This window comes from Symphalangus syndactylus, chromosome 5 (genome assembly GCF_028878055.3).
Source record: "Symphalangus syndactylus isolate Jambi chromosome 5, NHGRI_mSymSyn1-v2.1_pri, whole genome shotgun sequence".
Classification (NCBI taxonomy): domain Eukaryota; kingdom Metazoa; phylum Chordata; class Mammalia; order Primates; family Hylobatidae; genus Symphalangus; species Symphalangus syndactylus.
Genome location: NC_072427.2, coordinates 153,694,794 through 153,708,222, shown reverse-complemented (window position 1 = coordinate 153,708,222; position 13,429 = coordinate 153,694,794). Strand labels below are relative to the sequence as shown.

Here is a 13,429-nt window from a genome sequence, read left to right as displayed (position 1 = left end):
TTCACAGATTAATTAAACCTACTCAATAACAGCAGTAGCAGCTACCATATTATAAGTGCCAGTTAGGTCCTCAGTATTTGAAACTAGGCTCTGGTCATTCATTTTATTCTAACCTTCACAGTAATTCAAGTGGAGCAGGTGGTATTGTATACATTTTGCACCGGGGGGAATAGATTCAGAGACATTGCGTTACTGATGTAAATGCACACAACTTCTAAATGGCTCAGCCATGATTTTAACTGGGACTTCCTGAATCTGTAGAGTGTCCTCTTTGTCTTGATCATAATGCTTCCGAATGAAGGTTTAGATTATAGGGAAGAATACCATAAACGTGCTGGAGTCTCTGAAACTCATGCTAAGACTAAGCCACTGCCAGATTGTTTTTCTCTAGTTAACAATTTCTAATTGGGTCTGATATTGTGTATATGCCACAATTACAATCTTTACTGGAGAGATTTGGAGGAGTTACTGTGTAGAAGCCATTTTGAGGCTTTACAACAAATTCTTTTAACATATGAAGAAGACTACTTTTTACTTCTTTTTCTCATTCCTCTTTTATGTAACTTTTACTGATTACATTTATAGAAAAAGTATAAATTTCCTCAAATGCACCAAATTTTGAAAAAAGCAGCATGCCCATTTTTCCTCATCCTTGCCAATAACAGTTAATATTGGCAATTTTCTCATCTTTCTGTTCTTCCTCCTTTTTTTTTTTTTTTAACAAAATACGAATCTGATGAGTGGAAAATATTTCATTTTGTGTTAATTTATATTTCTCTGATTACCAATGACATTGTTTTTTCAAGTCTTGAATTTTCTTTTGTTTGTTAATGTAATTTAAATCTCTCTTCCATTGTTAACTTTTCCTCCCATGGATTTTTTGCTTAGTTTATCCCCATTTTGAGGGTATATATTTACACATAAATACTTTTAAGTTGTTCTGTGCTTTCATATTTTTACCTTTACTTTTTAATTCGTTTTATGGTATTTGTGTGGTGAGGATATTTTTTCTTTATTGCTAACAACTTCACAAGAATGTTTATAGGGAATTATTTCATTGCTCACAAACTTGAATTGATGTCTTTATATTTCATGAAATTGATGATGAGTCTGTTTCTAGGATTTCAATTTAACCTCCCTTCTTGAACTATGGCCTCATTGTTGTTTAATTGTGGAAAGTATTTATTTTATGATAAGGCAAGCCCCTCTTTATGTTAGCACTTTAACTGTTTCATTTGTCTTTCTTTCCCTGCTCATCATTTAATGTTTTCTTTTAGCAGTCTGTCTTTATAAACCAAAGATACTCTTCTAATCTTCTGTCAGTTGTTATAACACCAGAAGTGCTTTCATATGTAATCTCTTATTTCCTTTTTATATAAACTAAAGGATAAATAAGATAGATTATATTATTTATATTTTACATACAGGGAAAACTAATTTAGAGTGGATGACTGACTTCCCCAGGGTGTGTAAGTAAAAGATAGATATCAATGTTATGAAAAAGATAGCTGATGGCCATGTGCAAGTTACACAGAGATGTAATTCATTCAAATACCATGAAAAGAGCACTGGACTACAAGTTAGGATACTTAGGATCTGATCTCAGTTCTTTTACTAACTACTCAGTTACTTGAGTATATTTCTGTTTATTTATTTATTTACTTATTTGACAGACAGTCTCACTCTGTCACCTAGGCTGGAGTGCAGTTGTGTGATCCTCCTGTCTCAGCCTCCTGAGTAGCTGGGACTGCAGGCTTGTAATTTTTTAATTTTTTGTAGAGACAAGGTCTCACTATGTTGCCTTAGGCTGTTCTCGAACTCCTGGCTCCCTATGAACCTCCTGCATCAGCCTCCCAAAGTGCTAGGAATATAGGCGTGAGCCACTGTGCCTGGCCCTATGGATCATATTTAGAGATCGAAATCTGGGTGTTAGGGGTACTCCCTACCACCGGGTTGTCATTTACAACAACATAATAAAGAAATAGAGCCGGCCATCGTGGCTTATGCTAATCCTGGTGACTCGGGAGGTGAGATGAAGGATCACTTGAGACCAGGAGTTCAAGACCAACCTGAGCAACACAGACCCTGCCTCTAAAAAAATTTAAGAAATTCGCCTGGCAGGATGGCGTACACGTATGGTCCCAGCTACTTTAGAGGCTGAAACTGGAGAATTGCTTTATCCCAGGAGTTCAAGGTTGCAGTGAGCTATGATTGTGCCACTATACTCCAGCATATGTGACAGGGCAAGACCCTGTCTCTAAAATAAATAAAAATAAAAGAAGTTAAGAATTCTTGGAGAAATTACTCATGCCAGGATTAGAGCAAGAAATGTACAAGATAAACCTAAATTAGTGGTTATCAAACTTGTGTGCGTTGGAGTTACATGGAGGGCTATTAGAAAAATAGATTGCTGTCTCCTGTCCCTAGGGGTTTTGATTCAGTAAGTTTGGGGAAAGCCCCATGAATTTGCATTTCTAATAAGTTCCTGGGTGATGATAACATTCCTGGACCAGGAACCACATTTTGAAAAATCACTGCACTATCGCATCATGCAATATGAAAAATTAAGAACCTATCAAAGACTACTGGGGTCATATAAGGATGGACAGAGGAGCAAGAATGAAGGGGCTATCACTGGCCTAGGATAGACAGTTTGAGCATAAGAAAGACTAATGAGTACAGTTGTTTAAGACAAATAAAGTATTTTTAAATCCAGAAACTTCATGGTGAGACTATAAAAATAATTTGGAGATTGCTGGGACACCAATGCCCTAACACTGGGATTTACTTTTTAAAATTTGGGGAGACATTGGCCATTTTTTGATAGTTTATTGAAGCTGAGTGATGGTGACATGGGGTGTATGATATTATCTTTCCTATACTTTTGCATGTTTGAAATTGTCCCTAATAAAATGCTGAAAAAGAAAGATATCACTTAACCCCTTGAAACTTTCATATCTCTAAAATAAGTCTTAAGACAGATAAGACTTCACTCCTTAGACTTTAGTGTGTCTTTCAGTTCTAAGCTAGCTTTTTAACCATATTTACGTAGCCCTGGAATGGAACCTTTGACTCTGGCTTCATTTCTTAGCCAAACTCCTTATTTGTGTTTTCCCTTTACTTGAGAAATATTTTCTATATTTTCCAAGTAACTTCTTTTTTCCTATCTTTGCTTGAATTTCATAGAGTTGGTTTCTTCTGTTTTTAAACTGAAGGTCATATACCTTTGGTCATATACCTTTGCTTTCGTTTAAAAATTATAACTTTTAATTAACATACTAGAAAAATTAATCCATAATATATATTTGTTTACATCCCTCTACATTTTCTTTTAAACTTTAATTTTACTTATTTGTAATAGTAATATATATACACTCTTTTGTATTTTGCTTTTTAAAAACTTTATGTCATTTAAACATTTCCATGAGTTGTATGTTTCATAATGATGCCTGTACTTATTATTTTCAGTTGAATCCAGAGTTCAGTAGCTTTATACACGTTCCTCTTTTTCTGGACATTTCTTAATTTTCAGTTTTCACAGAGCAAATTTGTACAGATAAATTGTACCCAATTTGGTGGTTTCCTTTGGCTATTACTCAGAGCAAACTTACTCAAAGTATATGAAGTATTGTAGCTTTTCTTCAATTTTTATTACCAAAGATGAGCTAATTTATAGTACCCTCAGCAGTTTGCAGGCATTCTGTTTTCCCCATAGCCACTTTGGTTCTATTTAATTTTTTGCTCATTTTACATATAATGGTGTCTTCAAGTTATTATATTTTATTTGTTCAGTGACACTGTCCATTTTTCACATGTAATGATTTATTATCTGAAATTTCTGTGTAAATTTTAATTACATTTGCTACCTATCATGAAGATCTTTGCATATCACCTACTTTGAACTGATATGTTATGAATTACATCAAGGAATGATGATTGTTATGTATTTTTTCTTTTTCAGTCATTTTTCTTTTGAAATTTATTACATTTTGTTGTTTAAACCTCTTTTCAAAAAAAATCTTTTTTTTTTTTTAAATTATTATTATACTTTAGGTTTTAGGGTACATGTGCACAATTTGCAGGTTTGTTACATATGTATCCATGTGCCATGTTGTTTTGCTGCACCCATTAACTTGTCATTTAGCATTAGGTATATCTCCTAATGCTGTCCCTCCCCCCTCCCCCAACCCCACAACAGTCCCCAGAGTGTGATGTTCCCCTTCCTGTGTCCATGAGTTCTCATTGTTCAATTCCCACCTATGAGTGAGAACATGTGGTGTTTGGTTATTTGTCCTTGCCATAGTTTACTGAGAATGATGTTTTCCAGTTTCATCCATGTCCCTACAAAGGACACGAACTCATCATTTTTATGGCTGCATAGTATTCCATGGTGTATATGTGCCACATTTTCTTAATCCAGTCTATCGTTGTTGGACATTTGGGTTGGTTCCAAGTCTTTGCTATTGTGAATAGTGCCGCAATAAACATACGTGTGCATGTGTCTTTATAGCAGCATGATTTATAGTCCTCTGGGTATATACCCAGTAATGGGATGGCTGGGTCAAATGGTATTTCTAGTTCTAGATCCCTGAGGAATCGCCACACTGACTTCCACAATGGTTGAACTAGTTTACAGTCCCACCAACAGTGTAAAAGTGTTCCTATTTCTCCACATCCTCTCCAGCACCGGTTGTTTCCTGATTTTTTAATGATGGCCATTCTAACTGGTGTGAGATGGTATCTCATTGTGGTTTTGATTTGCATTTCTCTGATGGCCAGTGATGATGAGCATTTTTTCATGTGGTTTTTGGCTGCATAAATGTCTTCTTTTGAGAAGTGTCTGTTCATGTCCTTTGCCCACTTTTTGATTGGGTTGTTTGTTTTTTTCTTGTAAATTTGTTTGAGTTCATTGTAGATTCTGGATATTAGCCCTTTGTCAGATGAGTAGGTTGCAAAAATTTTCTCCCGTTCTGTAGGTTGCCTGTTCACTCTGGTGGTAGTTTCTTTTGCTGTGCAGACGCTCTTTAGTTTAATTAGATCCCATTTGTCAATTTTGGCTTTTGTTGCCATTGCTTTTGGTGTTTTAGACATGAAGTCCTAACATTGTTTTACATAGGTTCATTAATTATAGCTGTACTTATTGAGTTATAAATAATAAAATTTAATTTAGTTATAATTTTTTTGGAACTGAATGATATTCCGTTCAGCATCCTAATAAATATTCTCTAAAATTCTGTAGGCCATCCTTTAAGAGCCTTATATGTTTTAACACAGGAAATGCCATCTTCCCTTAGTTGAGAATATTAATTCTTTGGGCAGTAACACTCAGATATACCTTTCAACAAGGCTGTAAGTTTTAGTCACATCCTAATAATGCAAAGTAGAGTGGACTGAAAGGAGGCTCCTATCATAGTGGTTTGGGGCTTTGTTTTTCTTTATAACAAAGATAAGTATCTGAATTTAACCTTGAAAGAGGTTGTTGTGAGAGAGATTCGTGGAACTGCTGAAAGAATGCTGTGGTGCTGTGAGTCAGTTCTCCCGAAACCAGTGAATATTAAGAATAAAGTTCAAAGAAAGTGAGAACAATGGAAATAGAGACGGGGAAAATCAGCTTTACATATATTTAAGCATATTCTCTTCTTAGATATATAGTCAATGAAACATTTGTGTTTTTCTCTGTAATTTGATTTAACTCTGTCTACAAAAACAGTTTCTTCATTTTGATAAGAGATTTTTTTCCTTTCTGAGATGAACACTACTTATCCTTCATTTTTAGATTGGGGGATAATTATTTAAGAAAGCCTTTTATAAAAATTAAGATTGTCTGACATCTTTTTAGTAATACTATTTCTAGAAATAGTATGTGATTTGTCACATGCTAGATACAGCTAATATATTAATGTTTTTGCAAAAATAAATTTTGATTTCCTGTTTCTAGAACTTCTCCTTCACCTATTTAAATGTTTAATCCTGTATCATTTCTTCTTTTTTAATAAAAATTTTTTCTTAGTAAAACAGGGCTTTTTCTATATAGAATATTGTCATAGGTGAGTTTTTATGGTGTTCTTAATGAATATTAGAGTAACGGATCACAATGGAAAAGTGTGCATATAAATCAGCATCTGTTTTTACATCCCTGTGGATAGTTGCTGAAATTACGCATGAAAATTCTCCTTTACTGCAGGTGAAGCACCTACACAAATTGTGTGCAGCTTTTAAAAACTCCTATCTCAAACTGGGCCACTTTTTACCATTTAGAAAGAAAGCAAAAACACGTCTTAACATTAGTTTTTAAAATTCTGCAATGTTCGAAATGGACTCTATAGTACTTTTCCCTCTGGCCACATGTCAGTTCAATTTAATAGCAGTGAAATTTATTGAAAGACTTTATTGATAGGACTAATGTGCTCTCCGTAAAATGATGAATAAAATTTTATTAGGCACTAACATTATTAAAAAGTGGACTACCAAGTTCTCACTTTAGTGAAATGAATGGTTTACTCCTTTGTGTTGTGTGAACTCCTCTTGGTTTGCATTTGGAAGGAAAAGTCTCCAAGGAGATTCTTGTTTTTCTTAAACTTTATTTTTAATTATAATGGATACATAATAGTTATACATATTTACGAGGTACACACGATGTTTTGATACAAGCATGTAATGTGTAATGATCAGATCAGGGTAATTAGGGTACTCATCCCGTCAAGCATGTATCATTTCTCTGTGTTAGGAACATTGTAATTCTATTCTTTTAGGTATTTTAACATGTACAACGAAGTGTTGTTAATTATAGTTGCCTTATTATGCCACTGAATACTAGTCCTTTTATTTTTTAAGAGAACAGAAGCAGGTATGCAAATAGTCCGTTTTCTAAGACCTCAGAGGCAAAGGTCAGCCTCTTATGGACCACATCAGTTGTCCGTTATTTTAAGGAAAAGATATTTTTGGGATTTTTTGGTAAAGACTTTGAAAAGGTATGCTTGTTCTTTTTATAAGCATTACAGATCAAAGATTTATAGTGTCCTAGGATTAGGTAAACTCCATGTCCTTGCCCACGTTTCTCATACTCAGCTACCATGATTTTCAAAATGAGAACCTTCCCAGTCTATATGGGATATTTCTACTATATGCGCTGTAAAATTTATTGATATAAAGCATCATTTTTATATGTGTACTTTTCTGTTTATTTAATGAAATACATCTGCTTTTGTTTTGACTTTGGTTTTTAACAATTGAGGTTATAACAGAGCACCACTCTTAACTGAGGGGAGATATTTGAGGAGTTTTAAAGAGAAGGAGGGAGAGAATATTTTTAAATTTTAACCCACAGTATTGCCTTAAAGTAGTTGGTGTGTAACCAAATTCTGTCTCTGTGTTATGCTAGCTTTCACTTCATCAGTGCATCTGGCTTCAATTTTTTTCCCCACAAAGCATCTGAGAAGTTGGTAAATGAATTCTGACATGTTGAATGATTTTAATGAAATCTTCTGGATGTGTATATATGCTTAGGGGATGGGGAAGAGGGAGGCAGAATAAGCAGTGGGGTTGAAGGTAATAAAGAATTACTGTCTCTTTACATTAAGGATAATGGATAACAGTTAACATTAATATCTTTCAGAACAGGTTAAAGTCTGTCTGGTAAGTGGTGTTTACTTCCAAGGAAGCAGCTCTTATTATTAATTCAAATAAATGACTTCCATTACCATGTCAGAATGAGAGTTGGGAGAGGGAGGAGAGAATGTGAGAGATTGTTACTTTGGATAATCTTTGTGAAATCTGAATTGGCCTTCTTTCTGCCGCAGAAAAATGCAAAAGCATAGGAAGATCTACCATTATCAGGTAGCTCTTTTTTATGTTACTATACTATAGAGCCTCGTTAACAATTTTTGAGGGAGATGTTTGAGGGAAGAACAAATTAAATTTTCATTGCAGTTTCTCCTTTGCCTTTGCTTTTCTGATTGAATGTTTGATTGGAAAGAAAGGCAGCTAGCTGGGTGCAGTGGCTCACACCAGGAATCCCAGCACTTTGGGAGGCTGAGGCGGGCAGATCACCTGAGGTCAGGAGTTCGAGACCAGCCTGACCAACATGGAGATACCTTATCTCTACGAAAAATACAAAATTTGCCAGGCGTGGTGGTGCATGCCTGTAATCCCAGCTACTCTGGAGGCCGAGGCAGGAGAATCGCTTGAACCCGGGAGGCGGAGGCTGTGGTGAGCCGAGATCACGCCATTGCACTCCACCAGCCTGGGCAACAAGAGGGAAACTGCATCTCAAAGAAAAAAAAAAAAAAAGGCAGCGGAGGCTAGACTCCTACAGCTGCGGTGACGTGTAGATTGGTGTTGACAGAGCTGACATCAAGAAGTAAAGTTCTGAGAGATGTATTGGAAGTGGTATCGTGGGAGGTGCTGTAGAGTCCAGTCTCTCCCTGTTAACCCCCTGAGTGAGCTATAGTTAGGCCGTCCCAACTGGGAGTTGCTGTAGAGTCCAGTCTCTCCCTGTTAACCCCCTGAGTGAGCTATATAGTTAGGCCGTCCTGACTTCTGCCCTAGTCTCTGAATATAGGGGGCTTCTTCTTTAAGGAGATGAGGAGTTCTGTGAAAGATCTTCCTTCTTCTCCCTCTACCAGACCCCTCAAAGTAGTCACACAAACCTCCTGCCGTGAACCCTATACTCTGAGTGAAGTATTTGTATTTGATTTCAGCAAATATATGAGGCTGGCAAAAGTAGGTTTCAGTTACAATTTAATCCAATGGTAGGAAAATGATCTGGGTTCGTTTTGGTGAGTGCAAATGTGGTTAATAGCAGTTGAAGTAAAACTCTAAAGATACTGCTTTCATTTTAGGTGATATGAACTATTTAAAATGATAAAGCGTGTTCCTTTACTTTCTCTAGATAGCTATTAAGTGAGATGTCTGTGACACGCAGTACATTTCTAAATTTTGGGTTGCCTGAATTGTTTAAGCAGAGTAAAATAGCCAAGTTAGGGCAGGTGCATGAAATAAAACTGTCTCTCTACTTAGTCTTATTCCCCTAGGCTGCCAATTTGGTGCTTTTTTCTAATTAATGAGTGCTATAAAATGGCTTATCTCCAAACAGTACATGTGTTAATGGCAAAAACCAGAATTACTTTGGCACCAACCTAATAATTCCCCTTTGTAATTTTTTTAAATTTTATTTTTATTTTATTTTATTTTATATATATTTTTTGAGCCAGAGTCTTACTCCCTCTCCCAGGCTGGAGAGCAGGGGCGTAAGCTTGGCTCACTGCAACCACCGCCTCCCCGGTTCAGGCAATTCTCCCTGCCTCAGCCTCCCGAGTGGCTGGGATTACAGGTGTGCACCACCACCCCGGATAATTTTTGTATTTTTAGTAGAGATGGGGTTTCACCATGTTGGCCAGGCTGGTCTTGAACTCCTGACCTCAGGTGATCCACCCACTTTGGCTTCTCAAAGTGCTGGGATTACAAGCTTAATTTTTAATTGACAAATAATCGTACGTATGTATGGTGATGTTTGAATACATGCATACATTGTGGAATGATCAAATCAGGCTAATTAACATATCCATCACCTCACATACTTGTCATTTCTTTGTGGTGAGAACATCTCGAATCCACTTTTTTTTTAATACTTTAAGTTCTGGGTTACATGTGCAGAATGTGCAGTTTTGTTACATAGGTATACACGTGGCATGGTGATTTACTGCACCAATCAACCCATCACCTACATTAGGTATTTTCTCCTAATGTCATCCCTTCCCCAGCCCCAAACCCCCTCAACAGGCCCTAGTGTGTGATGTTCCCCTCCCTGTGTCCATGTGTTCTGATTGTTCAGTTCCCACTTATGAGTGAGAACATGAGGTGTTTGGTTTTCTGTTCTTGTGTTATTTTGCTGAGAATTATGGTTTCCAGCTTCATCCATGTCCCTGCAGAGGACATGAGCTTATCGTTTTTTTTTCTGGCTGCATAGTATTCCATGGTGTGTATGTGCCACATTTTCTTAATCCAGTCTATCATTGATGGACATTTAGGTTGGTTCCAAGTCTTTGCTATTGTGAATAGTGCCGCAATAAACATACGTGTCCATGTGTCTTTATAGCAGCATGATTTATAATCCTTTGGGTATTTACTCAGTAATGGGATTGCTGGGTCAAGTGGTATTTCTAGTTCTAGATCCGTGAGGAATCACCACACTGTCTTCCACAGTGGTTGAACTAGTTTACAGTCCCACCAACGGTGTAAAAGCATGCCTGTTTTTCCACAACCTCTTCAGCATCTGTTGTTTCCTGACTTTTTTTTTTTTTCTTTGAGACGGAGTCTCACTCTGTCACCCAGGCTGGAGCGCAGTGGTGCGATCTCAGCTCACTGCAAGCTCTGCCTCCCGGGTTAACACCATTCTCCTGCCTCAGCCTCCTGAGTAGCTGGGACTACAGGCGCCCGCCACCACTCCCGGCTAATTTTTTTGTATTTTTAGTAGAGACGGGGTTTCGCCATGTTAGCCAGGATGGTCTCGATCTCCTGACCTCGTGATCTGCCCACCTCAACCTCCCAAAGTGCTGGGATTACAGGTGTGAGTTTAATGATCACCATTCTAACAGGTGTGAGATGGTATCTCATTGTGGTTTTGATTTGCATTTCTCTAATGACCAGTGATGATGATCATTTTTTCATATGTCTGTTGGCTGCATAAATGTCTCCTTTTGAGAAGTGTCTGTTCATATCCTTTGCCCATTTTTTGATGGGGTTTGCTTTTTTCTTGTACATTTGTTTAAGTTCGTTGTAGATTCTGGATATTAGCCCTTTGTCAGATGGATAGATTGCGAAAATTTTCTCCCGTTCTGTAGGTTACCTGTTCACTCTGATGAAATCTACTTCTTTAAAAACAATTTTGAAATACACAGTTGTAATTTAAAATTAGACTCTCTTTTTGGCTTTTTTTTTTTTTTTTAACTTTTTCCCTTATCTACTTTAAGACTAGAAGCAGTTATATTGAAAATTCATGAGGAAACAGGAGTTTAAAGAGGGTCTTTATTCATTGGGGGCCAATAGACTCTGAGTATTTCGTTCTCATATTTCTTTTAAAAAAAAAAAGTTGATTCCCCAGTCAAATGTGAAGATTCACTCAAATGTGATGACTAAGCTTATTGATAAACCTCCGTTGTATATCTCTTAAAACATTTGCCCAATTTTTTTTCAGCTGAACTTTGATGATTGGCCTATCACTGAGTATTCTTGGTGTTGAACTATTTATGAATACGTTGGATTACTCTAATTTGTAATCATAGTCACAAGAAAATATTTTATTAGAATTCAGATCATTTGCAGAGTTTATTCTGAATAATTCCTGATGTAATGCATATCTTGCTGGTTTCACATTCAGTGAAATGCTGAGCCATATCTCAATTCTGTAGTCTCCATAATATCTGCCTTTATATTTTAGGTATGTTTGGGTTCCATTTTAATATAGTCTCATACCAACAGCTGTGTTTTTGTAATTGAGGTCCTGTTAGCCTAACAGGCATTTTTCTTTGAGAAGAAATTTTGTCTTCATCGATAATCCAGTTTTGTTTTACTGGAGCTACATCTTCAGGTTGTATAATACCCATCCTTCAGTTTGACTCCAAATCATCCTTACCTCCTGGTGTTCATGCCCTTGTGTAGTCCTCTCCCACACCCTGTCAGGATTGGTCTGTATGAACCGTACAAGAAGGCAGAAGTCATGGCTCCGACTTCTGAAGCTAGATCACAAAAGACATTGATGCAACTGCCTTGCACTCCTGAATCACTTGCCCTGGTGAAAGCCAGCCTCCATGTTGTAGTGACACTCAAGCAGCCCTGTGGAGAGGAACAGAGGCCTCTTACCAATAGCTGCACCACCTTGCCAGCCATCTCAGTGGAAGGAAAGGACTGAAGCCTGGTTGACGTCTTGACTACAACCTCATAAGAGACCCTGGCACCAAAACTGTTCAGCTAAGCTGCTTTTAAGTTCTTGACCCACACAAACTGTTTGAGATAATCAGTATTCACTGTTGTCTTAAGCTGCTAAGTTTTGAAGTAACTCATTAATACAACAATAAACAATGATTACAGGTATTTTATATTTTTAGTATTAAGGTGATCTACCATAGTCTGATTTTTTCGCCCCTAAATCCACAGTTTAGTTTTCTCTGTTAGAGTAATAAATGCTATTTTAAATTGTTTTATTCATATTATCACCATGGTAATTATCAGGGTTGGGTACCGTTGGAGCCTTTTTTTGGTGTTTATCACCTATATAACTCATATTTGTCTGCTGATAGCCTGTAAGCTGGGAAAAGAGTTACAAATGTATGTAAAACATGATGTGTCATATAGCCTTTTATAGATTTATTTCATATGTAAAAACTGCTCTAACTAGTGCCACATTCTCCAGTAGAAATATAATGTGAGCCACATGTATAATTTTGAATTTTCTAGTAGTCTCATTAAAAAAACTAAAAGGAAACAGATACTAATTTTAATAGTTTTCTTTAATCAAATATGTCCAAAATATTATTTCAACATATAATCAATATGAAAATTATTAAAGAAGTGTTGTACCTCCTTTTTTTAAGACTAAGTTTTTGAAATTTAGTGTGCGTTAATAGCACATCTCAATTTGGACTAGCCGCATTTAATCGCTCAGTAGCTACTTGTTGCTAGCTCCTGCATTGGACAGTACAAATAGTATATTAGCCAAAGAAGAATATTTTCTTCTAAGCTAGCAGCAGATTAAGAATGCCTATAAACAACAGGTATGATTTTCTCAAATTAAGTATGGCATGTCCTGCCTTAATCTCTAGCTAGATTTAGTTCCAGTAAGTCAACTTCCTAATTTCCGGATGCTTCAGATCCTTCAAACCTAAGGAATATAGGGATAGGAGGAATTAGGGATAGTAGATGTTATATGTAGATTTCTTCAGCATTACAGACTCAGAATGGCTTTTACTGTCTCGTAGTTTATCATGAAGGTTGGTGAATATAGACTTTTTGAAGGAGAAAATGTACTTTAGCATGTAAATCATATATTCCAAGCCTCAGGCTACACATGGTATAATCACTCTTGCACTTGAGCCACCTTCCAGGGGTTCTAGCACATCCCCTTACTTCATCAGATGTCCTGAGAGCAGAAGTATGTGAAGTCTGTTGCATTTCATAATTCTCAAGCCTAATATGACATCTTATTGGCTCACTCCCTTTCAAGGAAGCTGGTGATAACTGTCACTTCTTCAGCTCAAAGTCTGGCATTGACAGATTAGAGGTTTTTCTTTTTAAGTTTGAGATTTATCTTCAGAATCTTCAGAATTTATGGAAGAACTTACTGTGATAATATTGTCCCTTTTAAAAGATGTTGTTATTTAGAATATCCCATGGTTATCAAAAGACTTGAAAGGAATTTCTTATCATAATTCTG

The 13,429-nt window shown here is 36.5% G+C and overlaps 1 protein-coding gene across 10 annotated transcripts in view; it reads left to right on the top strand.

The window, feature by feature from the left end:
- The window catches only part of ERC1 (ELKS/RAB6-interacting/CAST family member 1), a 490,329-nt gene that overhangs the window by 230,130 nt on the left and 246,770 nt on the right, over nt 1–13,429 (top strand). The window lies entirely within an intron of this gene.